Genomic DNA, 21424 nt, shown 5'->3' with positions numbered 1-21424 from the left:
GAAGTTTAATATACAACAATAATAAGTGTGTAAAGAATTTTTGGATAATTGAGAATGTCTTCGTACATACAGTTTTATGTAAAATGTCAATACCTGTGACATTCTTTGGGTTATATTGCATATTGTGTTTATGGCTGCAATTTTGGATGTAATAAACCCACCTGTATATGAAGCTGTGGACTGTCTTTAGTTTAGTTAAATGTATGTTATGTGTGATGGTTGGGGTATTTTTTTGGGGGGTATCAAACTTTTTTAGTTGAACGTGTGTTTTCTTATGTATAAGTTTAGTGCTAAGGCAGGGAATGTGGAGTTTTCTTTTGTTATATATATAAGGGATACGTTTCATTGCTTACATTGTCTACATGTATAATTGTGTATTGCGTTTTTCAATAAAATATAAAAAAAAAATTCACAGGCTCTGTATGACCCCTACTGGTTTATGCTTCCTTCCGATTATGACATATTTCTGAACGGCGCCAATGATTAATGGCTAAATCATAGTATGAACGTATGTAACGTTTCATTTGTTAAAGATGTGCAGGTACAAATTTTGTTGATTTTGTTGAAAATTGAAAAATGTATTTTCTGGATAACTTAAGCTTATTATGCTGTGTTTTCCTCAAGGATAAGAATCTCTTGATGTGAGGTTGTGTAAGACGTCATTTGTAGATGAATGGTTCAGAGAACCGACATGTTGTTGAATTAGACACATGTGCAAGATACCCAAGAGTTGCACATGTGTCAAATTCAACAACATGTCGGTTCTCTGAACCATTCATCTACAGTCCTGTCAGACACTGCAACTTCTTGGGATCTTAATACTTGGGAATTCTTCACTTGCCTAACCCTTGGGCACGACCTACTTCCACATTGGACAAATGTGACACCACCTACGACTGCTGCACCTCACCTGTCTACGGTTTATAAGCTGCTTCTCCGCTCATATGCCGTATTCTTTTCAAGATTGATGGACTGTCCACATCGACTCAAGGCTGAGGGACTGATTACCTCATTCTCCTCCTGTTCTTCAAGTTTCTCCTTTGTATGGACTGATGAAGCCACTGTGTGGCGAAACGTTTCCTCAATAAAGATACCCAAGAGTAGCACATGTGTCTAATTCAACAAGACGTCATTTATCATATGCTAATTTCTATTAATCAAATTGGTTTCTGTGAAATAATTGTAGAATGTCTCTTATGAAAAGATGTAATTCACAGTGTTTAACTTTATTTGGTTATCCTGTGTTCTTTTTTATGTCTTTGTGTGCCCTCATGATCTTTTTAAGCAGCTTATGTAATATACACTGGACTTGCTTAACTTAATCTTTTCTTAAATCCTGGTCAGTCTAAGAGAAATGTTTGGATTGATTTTAGATTGCCTAGGCCCCAGTTCGCTTTTCTGGAAGGAAGCAATAATTTCCGAGTGCTGCATCTGATTAACTTCAAGCTAGTTACATACAGTATATTCATTACGTGATAATGCAACTTTTGAGCGAATTCAAGCTGAATATGTTTGTGTATTTTAAAATATTGGTCTTTTTTGGTATCTTGGAAATGTTTGGATAATATTCACACCATATTTGAATTAACTTAATCAATTCTTATTGAAAAACTGTCGATATTAATTTCAAGATAATATCAAACATATGAATACCTCTTCTAATTCCTTTGAAATCTTCAACACTCTCTGCATTATCCACTTCGGCCGCACTTTGCACTATCCTAGTCGTGAGCAGTGAGGCCGAAGGAACTAGGATTTTGGAATACAGGGCTACCTTCCAGGGACCAAAATACATCTAATTATTATTATCATTATTATTATTAATATTATTATTATCATTATTATTATTATTATTATTATTATTATTAGTAGTAGTAGTAGTAGTAGTAGTAGTAGTAGTAGTAGTAGTAGTAATAGTAGTAGTAGTAGTAGTAGTAGTAGTAGTAGTAGTAGTAGTAGTGGTAGTAATAGTAGTAGTAGTATTTGGGTCCAATACTCTTTCACCGTCCTCTGACTAAAATTTTTGTTTATATCACGCTTCTAATGTCAATGATTAAAATTCGCAGAATATCATTAAGTACAGTGGAAAGGGAGCTTGTATAAATTGTGAACAACAAAGGGCCCAACACTGACCCCTGTGGAACACCACACGCGCCCTCTGATTTCTTCCCATTGATGCAAATTCTCTGCTGCCTATCTGTCAACCACGCCTCTACCCAGGAAAAAAAAATTCTCCTATCCCATGTACCTTAATTTTCCTCAGTAGCTTCTGATGTGGAACTCTATCACAAGCCTTAATGAAGTCCATATACACCATATCATATTCATTACCATGATCTACTTCCTCAAATACCTTGGTGAAAAAAGTTAGCAAATTCGTAAGACAGGAACGCCCCTTTGTAAAACCGTGCTGAGATTAATTAATCAATTACTGCTTTCAAGATGGCCAGGAATTGCCTCGGCAATTATTGATTCCACAAATTTTCCCACTATGAAAGTAAGGCTTATTGGTCTATAGTTCAAAGCTAAGGACCTGTCTCCTTTGCATATTGGTATTACATTTGCCATTTTCCACTTGTCTTGCACTATGCCAGTTTGTAGTGGTATGTTGAAAAGACTAGCCAAAGGTTTGCAGAAGCTCCTCTCTACATTCCTTTAAAACCCTTGCAAACAGTTTATCAGAGCCTGGGGATTTGCTAGTTTTTAATTTATCTATTTGTCTGAGGACCATGTCACTAGTTATCCTAATCGTGCCTTATCGTCCTGTTCTACATAATTTATTATTTCTGGAATTTCGCTAGTATATTTCTGTGTAAAAACAGAAAATAAGAGTTGAAAATTTCACACATTTCCTTATCACTGTCAGTGATCTGACCTGAGTTACTTTTGAGTGGGTCAGTCTTGTTCCTAATCTTACTTCTATATAACTGAAAGAAAGATTTTGGGTTAGTCTTCGAATCCATTGCCATTTTAGCCTCATAATCTCTTTTAGCTTTTCTAATTCCCTTTTTTATTTATCTCTTTAACTGAATATATTTATTTAACTGCTCATCCCCTCTCTTTATACGCCTATATATACTTTTCTTTTGACCATTGAGATGTTTTAATCTATTGTTTATCCATTTGGCATCATTTTTGGTTAATCTAATTTCCCTACTTGGAACATAAGTTGTCTGGGCAGCTAGAACTATGCTCTGAAAAACATCATATTAGAACCAACACCACCTGCCTGACCCATAGTCAGGTCGTTCTAATTTAGCCCATCCAGGTAATTTCTCAGTCCCATGAAATCGGCAAAGTGGAAGTCTAGGACAGAGATTTGATTGCAGCTATTTGGGTAATTCCATAATACAGTGATAGCTCGCATATCCACCCTGCCATTATCCGAACCTAGCCAATATCCAAACAGGCCCTGGGAAAGGGCAAAATTCGAAAATCATTACAGAAACATCCGAGAAGCAGTTCGAAAAAACTGGAAAAGTGCCAAAAGAAAAGTGATGAAGTGGTACCTACAAAAACGTGGTAGTGGTATGATGGTTCGTGGCGCCCAACTTAAAATAACTGTAGAATCCGGGAGGCTGCTATTGGAGCCCAGTGTCTGGTCCCACCGCCAGACGACGTTGGACTCGTTATATAAACCTACAACGCCGTCGCCGATGGCAATATGACGGTACGGGTTCGCATTTTTTCCCCTCACGTATCCAGAAACTCCGTTTCTGTGTTTCCGAACTGGTTTTGGCTCATATTTTGAAAGTAAGTGATATGTGATTGCTTTCCCCAAGCTCATCATTAACCTCAAGATTATTAACTTGTGATTCCTTGTTGGCAAGAACCAAGTCAAGAAGATTGTGTTCTCTAGTTGGGTCTATCACAAACTGTTTTAAAAAGCAATCCTGAATCGTATCAAGAAAGTCCTAGACAAAATATTTTCTGTTCTATTGTTCCAGTCAATCTGTCTACAGTTAAAATCTCCCATTAACACATTTTCATATCTAGACGCCTTATGAATTTCGTCTCATAGCAGTTTACTACACTCCCTATCAAGATTTGGGGGCCTATAAATCACTCCCAAAACTAATATAGTCACGACCCTCGAGAAACTGTAGCCAAACAGATTCTGTGTCCGATGCCTCTAATCTTATATTTTGTCTAGCACAACAATTTAAAGACTGTGATTGACATGATCGAGTATGTGGCCGGAAAATGCAGGAAGTAATTCGCTCACAGGAGGAAAAAATCGGAAGGAGAGAGTGAGCCCATGTTATACTCAGAGGTGCGGAGAGAATAACACTAAAGGTGCTAGAGGACGGAAAACAAATATAGAAGGTAAATGACTCAGGAGAACAAGGAACTGAGCAGAAGAACCAGAAGCAATTACTCGCGAGTAAGAAGAGAGGATCAACGACAACTGAAGAATGACAGCATCGAAAGAAAAATCCTACCCAAAATTTTTATATAGCCACATCAGGAGATTTTTATATAGCCACATGAAGAGGTAGGTGACAGTGAGGGACCAGGTAACCAGGCAGACTTACTAAACTTCTCCTCCGTACTTGTTATCTTGTCATTCTCTTTACTTTCTTGTCGTCTAATGTTTTCTCTCCTAATATAGGAGCATTTCTATATCCTAATATACATTTCTATATCCTAATGTACATTTCTATATCCTAATATACATTTCTATATCCTAATATACATTTCTATATCCTAATATACATTTCTATATCCTAATATACATTTCTATATCCTAATATACATTTCTATATTCTAATATACATTTCTATATCCTAATATACATTTCTATATCCTAATATACATTTATATATCCTAATATACATTTATATATCCTAATATACATTTATATATCCTAATATACATTTATATATCCTAATATACATTTATATATCCTAATATACATTTCCATATCCTAATATACATTTCTATATCCTAATATACATTTTCATATCCTAATATACATTTCCATATCCTAATATACATTTCTATATCCTAATATACATTTCTATATCCTAATATACATTTCCATATCCTAATATACATTTCTATATCCTAATATACATTTCCATATCCTAATATACATTTAGGAACAGCGATATTAAAGCCCAAATGCTAAGAAATAAAATCAGTCATGATAAGTTAGTAGTCTGGGTCAAGTCTTAAAAACACGACGATCAATACAATATTTAATTATCTTCATCACGCCTCCACATTACTGGAGCTTTCTAGAGACACTTCTTCACTTAACTTTTTCTCCGCTACCAATAACTTTCAGTGAACCACTTCATGTCCATAGGCTTGCTAAACCAGATTCGTACATTAAAACTACAGCGCTCGTCTCCGATATTATTCCCTTCCTCACTACACTCACCTAATTCCTTGGGAAATTCGATTTCACTGCTATTTTCCTACCGTCCTCAAGCCCTCACCCACTCGTCTAACCTCCACTGATTTTCTTGCAACAGTAGTAAATGCTCCAGTTACCTTCTTCTGTTCCCTCTGCCTACTGTTCCTTCTTCCTTTGTTTAAGACTGCTTTATCTTCTCCGAAACTGGTTGTTGAGCGATAAGCTGGTCTGAGCGTCCACAACGTATTCTGCTCACAACTCACTCTGGCACTTGGCTGGCAGCTGCGATTACGGTGCTTCTCACTGCAAGGGATACTTTACTGAAACTATTTCTACGAGATTTCGTTCTACCTGGTGTTGACGCCGGCTGAAATTTCTCTTTAACTTCATTTATGTCTGAATATTTGAACAGAATTTTCCTGTACTGACTGGTAAACAGAGTAAAAAATTATTACGGTAATTCAGTGAACTGGTGAATATTTCCGAAAGTGTTTACGAAAATGCTCAGAATAACATCAGAAATACTATATAAAATATAATTGATTGAAATTATGTTTGTATTCGAAGAAAAATATTAAATAAACATAGAGATTTTTGCATAAATGATTTAACAAAAAAAGGACAAGTTGATAAATGAGAGACTTGTGCAACATTCGGCAATCTTTATTCTGGAAAGGTTTCGCCAGTCAGTGACTTCTTCAGTCCAATACAGAAAAGAACGGTGAAAGATTAGTAATAGCTTGAGGTAATCAGTTCCACAGGCACTAAATCTGTCTCTTGGAGACTGATTGCCTCAAACTCCTCATCTTACACAGTTCTTCTCTGTGTTGGACCTAAGAATCCACTGTCTGACGAAACATTTCCAGAATAAAAATACTGAAATATTGCATAATAGAGATGCTTTCATCAGATCAGTTTTTTTAATTGGAAAATATGGGTTGAGGTCTTAAAAAAACAAAGTGATTTTATAGTTTCTTCTGACCTTGATAATATGATTCAGTAAAAGGTATAATTATACTCTGGACTTTTTCTTAATTTATACAATACTTAGTGTAATACCCATATTAATTTTTGATCCATGTCAAGCTTGATACAGTTATTATATTTTTAGAGAAATTTCAATAATGAAGCATTTTTAGGAATCCTTAATGGGGTCTTTTAAGTGGTTACCTATTTTTCTCTTTCAATTTTTGCTACTAGCTATTCAGTTTATTTTGCTCAAAACTTCAAGTTGCGTAATTATTACGTTACGTAAAAATAAAAGCTGGTGCATTTATTTTTACCATTGGCGTAAACTTACACCTAACCATGACGTCTTATGACGTCTTGCTCCAGCCGTCGCTCTTCCAGTACAGCCTCACACACCTCTCCCGCTTCTCCTGTCCTGGCTACTCTTCAGGAACAATACGCGTCTGATTTCAGAAGAAAACCAGTAAACTGGCATTATATATGGAGCGTTTTTTATTATACACATATTTCCTACAATACCGTGCGTAATACCCGAGACCGACTCATTTATTTGGCTTTAAATTTTCAACGGTTGTTTAGGGTAACGAGGGCCTAATTCTTGGAACAATACGTATTTTCTCGTACTCTATGGCAAAAATTATTGATTCCAATCCAAGCATCCTGGTATTGGAATCAATAACTTTCTAAACCGTCAGTGGTTTAAGCTTCAAATGTTTAAGAAAAGTGACAAAAACAAGACGACGGAGGAGAGTGAAATTCAGGTTTGCAGATGTAAATTATAACATTATAGTCCTGGTAATCACGTTAAATAATTTTCAGTTTACTTCTCCTGATCGATTTTAATATTTAATGACTGATGCAGCTTAGGCCCAGGATAGTTCCTCTTAACTCAGCCGATATGGTACACAAATGGGCCGCTGTAGTGTAGTGTCCTGACTTTCCTACTAGCTGGGAATCACTGCAGGATCTGCTGTATTTCTTTAGTTCTTATCTCAAACATGATCAATAGAACTGCTTGGAGATTTTGTACTCTACGTTTAATATAAATGTCCCCCAGTGGAAGAACAGTGGGCAACCTTAAGCGCTTGGTGCAGAAGTTCTTTAAGAACTACCAAATTCTTTACAAAAAAGTTTCCCATATCTCCCTTACCTGTAGGATTTTTCATTTTCCATAGCTATACCTCCCATGTCAAAATAACGAAGGAAGCTTATTAACCTCGGCTCCAATTACTGCCGAGTTGAAAGCAGAAATCGAAGGAAACATCCGCCTATTATAAGGACAAGGAAGCAGAAGCATCTGGCATTCCTGCCATCCAGGAATAAGAAAGCTTAACCTTTTTGCAGGAATTCACTGATAGGCTCTTAGGACAGTACACTTCACAATGCATTAATTCACAATATCCTCATTATCCAAGCTAATGGTGCATTTCTAGTGTCTTAGCGTACAAAGCTATGTGAACAGGGATTAACTCATGTTCACTGGTTTACTGCAAAGCTCGGGCCTGTTTCATGAACAATTCAAGCAAATATTCAAGAAACAGGCCCACACCGGGCTTCAGATAAACGCGGTACAAAAGACAGATTTATGCTCACTAAAATACTCCTCGCAGGAACGATGATATCGACTCATGTCCTTCTCTCTGCATTAACCATCCTCAGTAAAAGCACTTTGTTCCCTCGTCTGTTCTAGAGTAAGCTTCACCAGAATGAGTGACAATGAAGTGGATGAATCTTAAGCCAAATCCAGCTTGCCCCAGCTTGCCCCAGCTTGCCCCGGGTGGTCAATCATCAGGTATAAGCTCAAGAATATGTTTGCTACCATAATGAGAAAGGAGACTGATTGGGCAGTAGAGACTAACATGCACTACCTAAGCAGCGGACAAAAGATGGAGAAGCCATGATTGCTCGATCAGACCTTAGAAGGTTGCGGATTAATTCACTAAGTAGAACTAGCAATTATATGGCCACGATATTCACTGCCAGTTGGACGAGCAATACGCCTACAATGCTTTAGAGATAGTCTTGGCAGAATATGTAGATCATATTCCATGATCAAATGCTTGAGCCTTGCAGGTGGCATTACCCATCTAACAATACAACAGCAGGAAGGCAACATAACAAATGCAAGGCAACCAGCATCACAAGGAAGTGAAACACAAAGCAGCAATAAAGTTACAGAACTAAATGCTTCAGTACTGCCGTCAAGAAGGAATACTAGTGAAGGCACATTCAATAAACCAGTAAAGAAATTCAAGGAATAAAGTATACACCAGATGTTCACTTTTTTAATACCCATATATTTTCACCATCAGTATTGTTTACAGTTGTAACAAATGAGTTTTTTAAAACTCCATATTCTCACTATTCTCACCAGCTACAAGCTTATACACCCATACAGAAAAAAAACTATTATGTGTTTATCAGCTGAAAGCAACCGAGGGACTGGAATCCAAGGAGAATTCTCGTTACATGTAAACCTAGAATGCTGATTGTGAACAGGGGGCACATTAACTAAAAGTTACCAGGCTTTTCACTTCAAACTGCATGCAGGATATGTGGCTTCATGTGATGAACACTGCATAACAATGATGTATTCTGATCACACCTTAAGAAACTAATCCATTCTCTTTTGCTTTTGAAAGGCTTCCTTCTTGTCAATAGATCTAAGGATGTTGTTGGTTAGCTTTGGGCTAGTTAAGAACATCAGAACATTAGTAATTTAATTGTAACCTGTATTGCTTAAATGAACAGTGATTGGTATAAAGGCATTAATTAAGTTTCCTGAAGGGAAACTTAGACACGTGAATGTGTATCTGGACCATTGAGAAATTCTCTCTGGTACATATTGATTTTTATTTTTCAATAACACATCGGCCGATTCCCACCAAGGCAGGGTGGCCCACCAAGGCAGGGTGGCCCACCAAGGCAGGGTGGCCCGGAAAAGAAAAAAATTCATCAAAATTCACTCACACTGTCTTGCCAGAGTGATGCTTCACACTACAATGGACGTAACATAGAGTGTGGGCACTAATGGGTTTAACACAGACTTGGGATTATCAACATATCTGCAAGTTAATAATCTCACGAGTCCTGTGAGCTGCGTGTGGTCACTTTTACATTATATTGCAGTGTCATAATACCAAACGATGTTCTCAGGTTTATCCTTCTAGTAGCCACCTACCTGCTAGTACCATTGTGGCATTACAACATTAGTCTTGATACCAAAATATTTTCCGGCATGTAAAGTGCACGGGTATATAAGACATATAAGACCATTTTTCTGAGCACTTGTAACGTAACGTTATTCAACAACTGCTAAAGCATAACCCTTAGCCGACCCTTGACCCCGACCTTGATTTTTTGTGGGAGAAAAGCGAGTCTTATATACGGGGTACATAATCTGTACCACGGCACCCTTTCATAACCTCTTCGTTCCTCAGGGATGCATCCCAGTCAGGTAACAACGCTTAATAAACACCTCGGCCTCAAAACGTGTTGGTCAAGTGGTCCTCGAGAAACTTACCTCGTAAAAATAAGTCATAAACCGGGTTTTTTACAGCGGCTCAGAAATGGTAGCCAAGATATAAAGATTTTATGGTAAACGTTTTATCCTGCCTAGCTGTTTGTGTATTGTTAGACGTAGGTGCTACAGTAGGTGAAGTTGTAGAGGTCACACCTGCCTTTCAGGAGGTACAGTGTTAAGCACAGGTGTTGTAATAAGTGAGGCGGAACGAAGATAGTCACGAAGATAGTCACTGTCGGTGGTGGTATAGTGTTAAGTACCGTCGCTCTTCGTAAAATGTTAACTATCGCCTCTGGCAGCATAAAGTTACATACCGTCAGAGCAACAATATCACCTGGACTCTTTCACAAAGGAATATTTTCCTGTAAACACCACCAACATAACACTTAATTAAGTTAACTCTGAAGGCTCACCAGTTTCCTGGGTGATGATGTGATGATCACCACCACCACTACCACCACACATACCAACACCACCACCACCACTACCACCACACATACCATCACCACCACCACCACCACTACCACCACACATACCATCACCACCACTACCACCACACACACCATCACCACCACCACTACCACCACACATACCATCACCACCACTACCACCACTACCACCACACATACCATCACCACCACTACCACCACACATACCATCACCACCACCACCACTACCACCACACATACCATCACCACCACTACCACCACTACCAACACACATACCATCACCATCACCACCACCACTACCACCACACATGCCATCACCACCACTACCACCACTACCACCACACATACCATCACCATCACCACCACTACCACCACACATACCTTCACCACCACCACCACTACCACCACACTTACCACCACCACCACTACCACCACACATACCATCAGCACCACCGTCACCACTACCACCACACATACCATCACCACCACTACCACCACTACCACCACACATACCATCACCACCACCACCACTACCTCCACACATACCATCACCACCACCACCACCACCACTACCACCACACATACCATCACCACCACCACTACCACCACACATACCATCAGCACCACCGTCACCACTACCACCACACATACCATCACCACCACTACCACCACTACCACCACACATACCATCACCATCACCACCACTACCACCACACATACCTTCACCACCAACACCACTACCACCACACTTACCACCACCACCACTACCATCACCACCACCCCCACCCCTCCCACCACACATATCATCACCACCACTACCACCACTACCACCACACATACCATCACCACCACTACCACCACTACCACCACTACCACCACACATACCATCACCATCACCACCACTACCACCACACATACCTTCACCACCACCACCACTACCACCACACATACCATCAGCACCACCGTCACCACTACCACCACACATACCATCAGCACCACCGTCACCACTACCACCACACATACCATCAGCACCACCGTCACCACTACCACCACACATACCATCAGCACCACCACCACCACTACCACCACACATACCATCAGCACCACCGTCACCACTACCACCACACATACCTTCACCACCACCACCACTACCACCACACATACCATCAGCACCACCGTCACCACTACCACCACACATACCATCACCACCACCACTACCTCCACACATACCATCACCACCACCACCACCACTACCACCACACATACCATCACCACCACAACTACCACCACACATACCATCACACCACCACCACCACTACCACCACTACCACCACACATAATATCACCACCACCACTACCACCACACATACCATCACCACCACCACCACCACCACCACTACCACCACACATACCATCACCATCACCACCACTACCACCACACATACCTTCACCACCAACACCACTACCACCACACTTACCACCACCACCACTACCACCACACTTACCACCACCACCACTACCACCACACATACCATCAGCACCACCGTCACCACTACCACCACACATACCATCACCACCACTACCACCACTACCACCACTACCACCACACATACCATCACCACCACCACCACTACCTCCACACATACCATCACCACCACCACTCATACCATCAGCACCACCGTCACCACTACACCACACATACCATACCACCACCCAGACCATCACCACCACCACTACCACCACACCTACCATCACCACCACCACCACCACCACACATACCACCACCACCGTCACCACTACCACCACACCACCACCACCACCACTACCACCACACATACCATCACCACCACTACCACCACCACTACCACCACACATACCATCACCACCACCACCACCACCACTACCACTACCATCACCACCACACCACCACACATACCATCACCACCACTACCACCACCCACACAACCACCACCACCACTACCACCACACATACCATCACCACCACCACCACCACCACTACCACCACACATACCATCACCACCACCACCACCACTACCACCACACATACCATCACCACCACCACCACCACTACCACCACACATACCATCACCACCACCACCACCACTACCACCACACATACCATCACCACCACCACTACCACCACACATACCATCACCACCACTACCACCACCACTACCACCACCACCACTACCACCACACATACCATCACCACCACCACCACTACCACCACACATACCATCACCACCACCACCACCACTACCACCACACATACCATCACCACCACCACCACTACCACCACACATACCATCACCACCACCACCACCACTACCACCACACATACCATCATCACCACCACCACCACTACCACCACACATACCATCACCACCACCACCACCACTACCACCACTCATACCATCATCACCACCACCACCACTACCACCACACATACCATCACCACCACTACCACCACACAAACCATCACCACCACCACTACTACCACCACACATACCATCACCACCACCACCACTACCACCACACATACCATCACCACCACCACCACCACCACTACCACCACACATATCAACACCACCACCACCACTACCACCACACATACCATCACCACCACCACCACTACCACCACACATATCATCACCACCACCACTACCACCACACATACCATCAACACCACCACAACCACTACCACCACACATACCATCACCACCACCACTACCACCACACATACCATCACCACCACCACCACCACTACCACCACACATACCATCACCACCACCACCACCACCACTACCACCACTACCACCACACATACCATCACCACCACCACTACCACCACACATACCATCACCATCACCACCACCACCACCACTACCACCACACATACCATCACCACCACCACTACCACCACACATACCATCACCACCACCACCACCACCACTACCACCACACATACCATCATCACCACCACCTCCACTACCACCACACATACCATCACCATCACCACCACCACCACCACCACTACCACCACACATACCATCACCACCACCACTACCACCACACATACCATCACCACTGTTGCAACCCCTGAATGGGTTGCAATGTATATTATGTATATATATTACATGTGTATTACCTTTTCATATAATTTTATATTGCTTATATTTGCGATAATAGCTAAATCGTGAATATATTGCTTTATATTTTTATTTGACTTAGTTAAATTTTGTTAGGTAGGATGTAACATATTATTATGTGCTCAGTTCTAGTCTGGATTATCTAACTATATAATTATCGCTCTTTGCTCGCTACTCTGCCGGCTTCTCGTTGTTGCTGAACAGCAGCTGTCCACAGAACTATCACGTGATCGAGGGGGGAGGGGTTCTCCCCTCGCCTGAAGTATTCAGTCTGGTCTAGACTCGCTTGGTGTTTGGACGTATTCTTGACAAGTCGTGCCTAAATCTCCTTTATTGGCCCTTGTTGGAAGGTCGTCTGTCTCATTATTGTTGTAGGTTCTGTGGGACTCTGTTCACAGAACATTGTACAGACTTAGTGATTTTCGACGTTGTACTGAGGTTGCGTGTCGCATAGACACTCTGAGTAACTCAGGTCCTGAGCTGTAGCTTCTGACCTAACTTGTACTGGTATCTGTGTACTGTCACAGTCGGGGATTTTCTTATGATGAACATAGATTCAGTAGTATGGGAGTTTTGTGACTTTTGTGACTTTTGTGGAGGATCTACTGATGGTCCCTACTTAGTGTCGTTATATCATCTCCTTGATCCTGATTTTGTGTCGCAGTTGCTTGTTATATTGCTATTGGGCTTAGCATTCTTTTTATTGTTCAAGCAGACTGTTCTGATTGCCGGTTGGTCAAGAAGTTAGTTTATTTGAGGACTTTGTCAGTCACTTGTTTAAGTCTAGTCGAGTCGTGAGACATAGTGAACTACATAGAGCACTTACACACATACACATAATTATTTGTAATGTCTTATTAAATGTTAATGTACCAAACGATACTTAAGAATTATAAATGTGATATGTGCTTTCAGCACAATAATACTGTACACGAGAGAAGTGATTATTCTTATTTTGTTGATATTAATTTAATTTAATTTGATGTACGCCTAGACAACTTAATTATTAATAAATTTATTAAATTTTAATTTCTCTAGTTAGTGGCCTACCAGTTGTAATCCTGAAGCACTACTGAATCATAGTGAATTCTAATGGATAATTGGACAAGGATACTGACTACTTGTTACGAAAACCCAGTAACAGGCTGGATGCTAGAAGGGCAGTCCTTTCTAGTATTCACTGGAGATCTCTAAGCTTTTAGAATCGCGTTTTTTGTAACAACCACCACCACCACTACTACCACCACACATACCATCACCACCACCACCACCACCACTTCCACCACACGTGCCATCACCACCACCACCACCACTACCACCACACATACCATCACCACCACCACTACCACCACACATACCATCACCACCACCACCACCACACACACCATCACCACCACCGCTACTACCACCACACTTACCGCCACCACCACTACCACCTTACTTAACATCACCACCACCACTACCACCACACTTACCGTCACCACCACCACCACTACAACCACACTTACCGTCACCACCACTACCACCACTACCACCACTACCACCTCACTTAACATCACCACCACACTTACCGTCACCACCACTACCACCACACTTACCATCACCACCACTACCACCACCACACTACCATCACCACGTTTACCACCACCACTACCACCACACCATCATCACCTCTACCACCATTACCACCATACTTACCATCACCACGTCTACCACCACTACCATCACACCTACCATCACCACTTCTATCACTGCTATCACCACACTTACAATCACCACCTCTATCACCACTAACACTACACTTTCCAGCACCACTATCATCACACTTACCATCACCACCTCTACCACCATACTTACCACCTCCACCTCTATCACCACTAACACTACACTTGCCAGCACCACTAACATCACACTTAACATCACCACCACTACCACCACTACAACCACACCTACCATCACCACCACTATCACCAGTGACATCACACTTACCATCACCACTAACACCACACTGAGAATCATCACCTCTATCACCGCTAACATCACACTTACTATCACCACTAACACCACACTTACAATCATCACCTCTATCACCACTAACACCACACTTACCATCACCACTAACACCACACTGAGAATCATCACCTCTATCACCACTAACACCACACTTACCATGACCACTAACACCACACTGAGAATCATCACCTCTATCACCACTAACACCACACTTACCATCGCCACTGACACCACACTTACAATCATCGCTTCTATCACCACTATCATCAGACTTACCATCACCACTTACACCACACTGAGAATCATCACCTCTATCACCACTAACACCACACTTACCATCACCACTTACACCACACTGAGAATCATCACCTCTATCACCACTAACACCACACTTACCATCACCACTTACACCACACTGAGAATCATCACCTCTATCACCGCTAACATCACACTTACTATCACCACTAACACCACACTTACAATCATCACCTCTATCACCACTAACACCACACTTACCATCACCACTAACTCCACACTGAGAATCATCACCTCTATCACCGCTAACATCACACTTACTATCACCACTAACACCACACTTACAATCATCACCTCTATCACCACTAACACCACACTTACCATCACCACTAACTCCACACTGAGAATCATCACCTCTATCACCACTAACACCCCACTTACCATCGCCACTGACACCACACTTACAATCATCACCTCTACCACCACTACCATCACACTTACCATTACCACCTCTATCACCACTAACATCACACTTACCATCGCCACTGACACCACACTTACAATCATCACCTCTACCACCACTACCATCACACTTACCATTACCACTAACACCACACTGAGAATCATCACTTCTATCACCACTAACACCACACTTACCATCACCACTAACACCACACTGAGAATCATCACCTCTATCACCACTAACACCACACTTACCATCACCACTGACACCACACTTACAATCATCACTTCTATCACCACTAACACCACACTTACCATCACCACTAACACCACACTGAGAATCATCACCTCTATCACCACTAACACCACACTTACCATCACCACTAACACCACACTGAGAATCATCACCTCTATCACCACTAACACCACACTTACCATCACAACTGACACCACACTTACAATCATCACTTCTATCACCACTAACACAACACTTACTATCACCACTAACACCACACTTACCATCACCACTAACACCACACTGAGAATCATCACCTCTACCACCACTACCATCACACTTACCATCACCATTGACATCACACTTACAATCATCACTTCTATCACCACTAACACCACACTTACCATCACCACTGACACCACACTTACAATCATCACTTCTATCACCACTAACACCACACTGAGAATCATCACCTCTACCACCACTACCATCACACTTACCATCACCACCTCTATCACCACTAACACAACACTTACCATCACCACTAACACCACACTGAGAATTATCACCTCTATCACCACTAACACCACACTTACCATCACCACTGACACCACACTTACAATCATCACTTCTATCACCACTAACACAACACTTACCATCACCACTAACACCACACTGAGAATCATCACCTCTATCACCACTAACACAACACTTACCATCACCACTAACACCACACTTACAATCATTACTTCTATCACCACTAACACAACACTTACCATCACCACTAACACCACACTGAGAATCATCACTTCTATCACCACTAACACAACACTTACCATCACCACTAACACCACACTGAGAATCATCACCTCTATCACCACTAACACAACACTTACCATCACCACTAACACCACACTGAGAATTATCACCTCTACCACCACTACCATCACACTTACCATCACCACCTCTATCACCACTAACACCACACTTACCATCACAACTGACACCACACTTACCATCACCACCTCTATCACCACTAACACAACACTTACCATCACCACTAACACCACACTGAGAATTATCACCTCTACCACCACTACCACCATAATAATATTACGTGTCATTACAATGAATTTCATAATTCTCATTACAATGAGAGACGCACAAGTGTAGTAATAAGTATTTCCTCAGTAATATTTTACCAGCTAGGGTAAATCTGAGAATTTAATAAACCATCTAAAACTGTTTAGAAAGGTGAACACATTAAACCTAAACATTCTAGCTGAAAGTGGCTTATTACACTAGGCGATAAATGAATTTATATCAAGAATTTAATGATACTTTTTAGTGAACAACACGCAGTGATCTCCCTCATTTCTCAAATATTTAGACGGAATTCAGAATTTATAATTTACTACGACAGATCAAGTACTTTAAACACTATATATACTGACTAGAACTTATGTAGAATATATAGATTTTATGAAATCACAAGATTCAAATAAACACAAGACCCTAAATAGTGAAAGAGTGAAAGCAAACATGGTACAGCAGTAGTACCGTGAAACACCAGGGAAGACACACAAGAGTCTGTGAACCATTCTCACGTTCTACCCTCCCTCATCATGTAAACTATTTAGAAGAACGATAGGTTGGGTTGGTAGCCATGACGGCTGGGTCATAAAACTCACAGACCGCCGTGGGTTCAAATATCACCTGGTCTGTGATTTGTTTGCCAGCAACAGGCAAGGTTCCCCAAGTGACGCTCTAGACCACTCGGCCACAGATGCCTCATAAGCTAGACAGCCTGTTTTACAAGCCTCGTTTCTTCCTAGCTCGGGCACACCAGTGGGCCTCAAGATATTTCATTCTTCTCCTGTATGTTCTAACCTCACAAGCAAGTGGCCGAACAGTCTATAGCGTCACTTCTGGAAACTTGCCAGTCTCCCGTGACGTGGTTTGGAATCCTCCTAACTGCGATCTTTCTCTATACATACCACCGCTTGTTTCTGCTTGGTGCATTGATGCAAATATTGTTCGTGAGGTCAGAACATACAGGGGGGAATCAAAAAATAGATTGAAACCATGCTTGAAACCCACTAGTGTGCCCGGGCTGGGAGAAACATGGTTTGTAAACCAGGCTGCCTCGTTTCTCAGGCGTTCGTGGCCGAGTAGTCTAGAACGCCACCTGGGGAACTTTGTCAGACTTCCCTGGAGTGATCCTTCTGTTTTTACATTCACTTGTATCTGCGTGGTGCATTCATATATATATATATATATATATATATATATATATATATATATATATATATATATATATATATATATATATATATATATATATATATATATATATATATATATATATATATATATATATATATATATATATATATATATATATATATATATATATATATATATATATATATATATATATATATATATATATATATATATATATATATATATATATATATATATATATATATATATATATATATATATATATATATATATATATATATATATATATATATATATATATATATGTATATATGTATGTATATATATATGTATATATATATATATATATATATATACATATATATATATATATATATATATATATATATATATATATGTATATATATATATATATATATATATATATATATATATATATATATATATATATATATATATATATATATATATATATATATATATACATATACATATATATATATATACATATATATATATATATATATATATATATATATATATATATAGATATATATATATATATATATATATATATATATATATGTATATATATGTATATATGTATGTATATATATATATATATATATATATATATATATATATATATATATATATATATATATATATATATATATATATATATATATATATATATATATATATATATATATACATAAATGCAGGACAAGCCACGGGGGGTGGAAATCTTTACCACTGTGAAAGAGTAGTGAAAAAGGAACTTCCAATTATAACAAAACAACCACTGCGCGCAAGATTTCGTGACTACTCACATTGTCAAGGAACAATGAAAATAATACATCAAAGGAAGGCATATAAAGGGTCTAGACTACACCTCACCATCACATCCCACAACAAAGAAACACCTGATGTGCGACAATATCCGACTCACAAGAAAAGAGGAACACTGCAGTAGGTCAGCTGGCCCAACTAAACAGGTCCTCACGACATCCCACTCACAAAATATTCTACCCAAGAAATAATGTTAATTATTTGTCCAACGTATTATTAAATTCTTCCCAAATTTTATTAATTATAAATGAATCTAATTTATATAAACAAAAGGAAATATTCATATTTTCAAAACTGCTTTTTTATAACCGTCGCACATTAGGTGTTTCCTTGTTGTGGGATGTGATGGTGAGGTGTAGTCTAGACCCTTTATATGTCTTCCTTTGATGTATTACTTTAATAGTTCCTTGACAATGTGAGTAGTCACGAAAGTGCTTGGAATTTCACTACTCGCAGACTGGGGATCTTAACAATACAAGACAAGCCGCGAGGAGTGAAAGGAAGTCAAGTACTTTCATACTTCTCAGTGCATCATCAGGAGCTGTGCAATGTTGCAGGTGCAGCAATAGGAGAAATAGGGTAAGTTTTTTCAGAGCAACACCAAAATCCCCCCAACAAACATGCAACACAAACCCATTTATATTTGCTAATATACAGGGCCTTAAACTATCCACCAACAACAAAATACCTTTCATTAGTGAACTTCTAGGGAAGTCAAATGCAGTATTTGCAGCCTTCACAGAGACCCACGCAAAAGATTACTTTGACAGTGAAATATGGATACCTGGATACAACCTTTCCAGATGCGACAGAAAGAACGGGAAACAAGGGAGGGTTGGCCTCTGTGTCAAAGTGTCTCATTTGCACAGAGATACTGAACACCACAAATGATGTAGTTGAAATTCTGACAATGAAAATCGAGAACCAAAACTTAGTCATTGTACTTGTATATAAGCCACCGGATGCAACTTCCCAACAGTTCAAAGAACAATTGTCAAAATTTGACTCCTGTCTGGACAACTTTCCAGCCCCATCCCCAAACATCTTGCTGCTTGGCGACTTCAATCTAAGACACATAAAATGGAAGAATACAGCAAATAATGTCGTAGCAGAAATAATCCCTGGAGGCAGCTCAGATGAAAGGTCACACACGCAGGAGCTGCTGAATTTCTGCAACAAACACACCCTAAGTCAGCAGATAGTGGAGCCAACAAGACTGGAGAACACACTGGACCTTATTTTCACAAATAATGAGGACCTGGTAAGGAATGTAACAATATAAAAAAAAATTCTGATCACAATCTAATCGAAGTCCAGACTTGCATGCACAGGAGTCCTGATCGGCAAGATACATACAGTTATGAGGGTACCTTTACCAAATTCAACTTCAACAGCAAGAACATCATCTGGGATCAGGTAAACTATGCTCTAAGTGAAACATGCTGGGAGGATATCTTAAATTACATGGACCCTAACCAATGCCTCGAAAAGATCACCCTCCTGGTACTGAAATCGCAATATGACTCAGTGCTCAGCGAGCCACTAACCAGTTTAAAGATAGACAGTCCAAACAATTTTTTCATGAATGTGCCTCAAAAGCCTGCCATTGTAGGCCAGATTTGTGACATAACCCTAACTCCACTAGACTTTGAGAAAGCCATCGACGACATGCCCATGCACTCAGCCCCAGGCCCAGACTCGTGGAACTCGGTGTTCATTAAAAACTGCAAGAAACCCCTCTCACGGGCCCTAAGTATGCTATGGAGAAGGAGCTTAGACACAGGCGAGATTCCACAGTCACTAAAAACAACAGATATAGCCCCACTCCATAAAGGTGGCAGCAAAGCAGTATCTAAGAACTATAGACCAATAGCTTTAACGTTCCAC

Source organism: Cherax quadricarinatus, chromosome 34, assembly GCF_038502225.1.
Source record: "Cherax quadricarinatus isolate ZL_2023a chromosome 34, ASM3850222v1, whole genome shotgun sequence".
NCBI classification, from domain to species: domain Eukaryota; kingdom Metazoa; phylum Arthropoda; class Malacostraca; order Decapoda; family Parastacidae; genus Cherax; species Cherax quadricarinatus.
The sequence above is the reverse complement of the archived record's forward strand: the minus strand, read 5'-3'. Positions refer to the sequence as shown.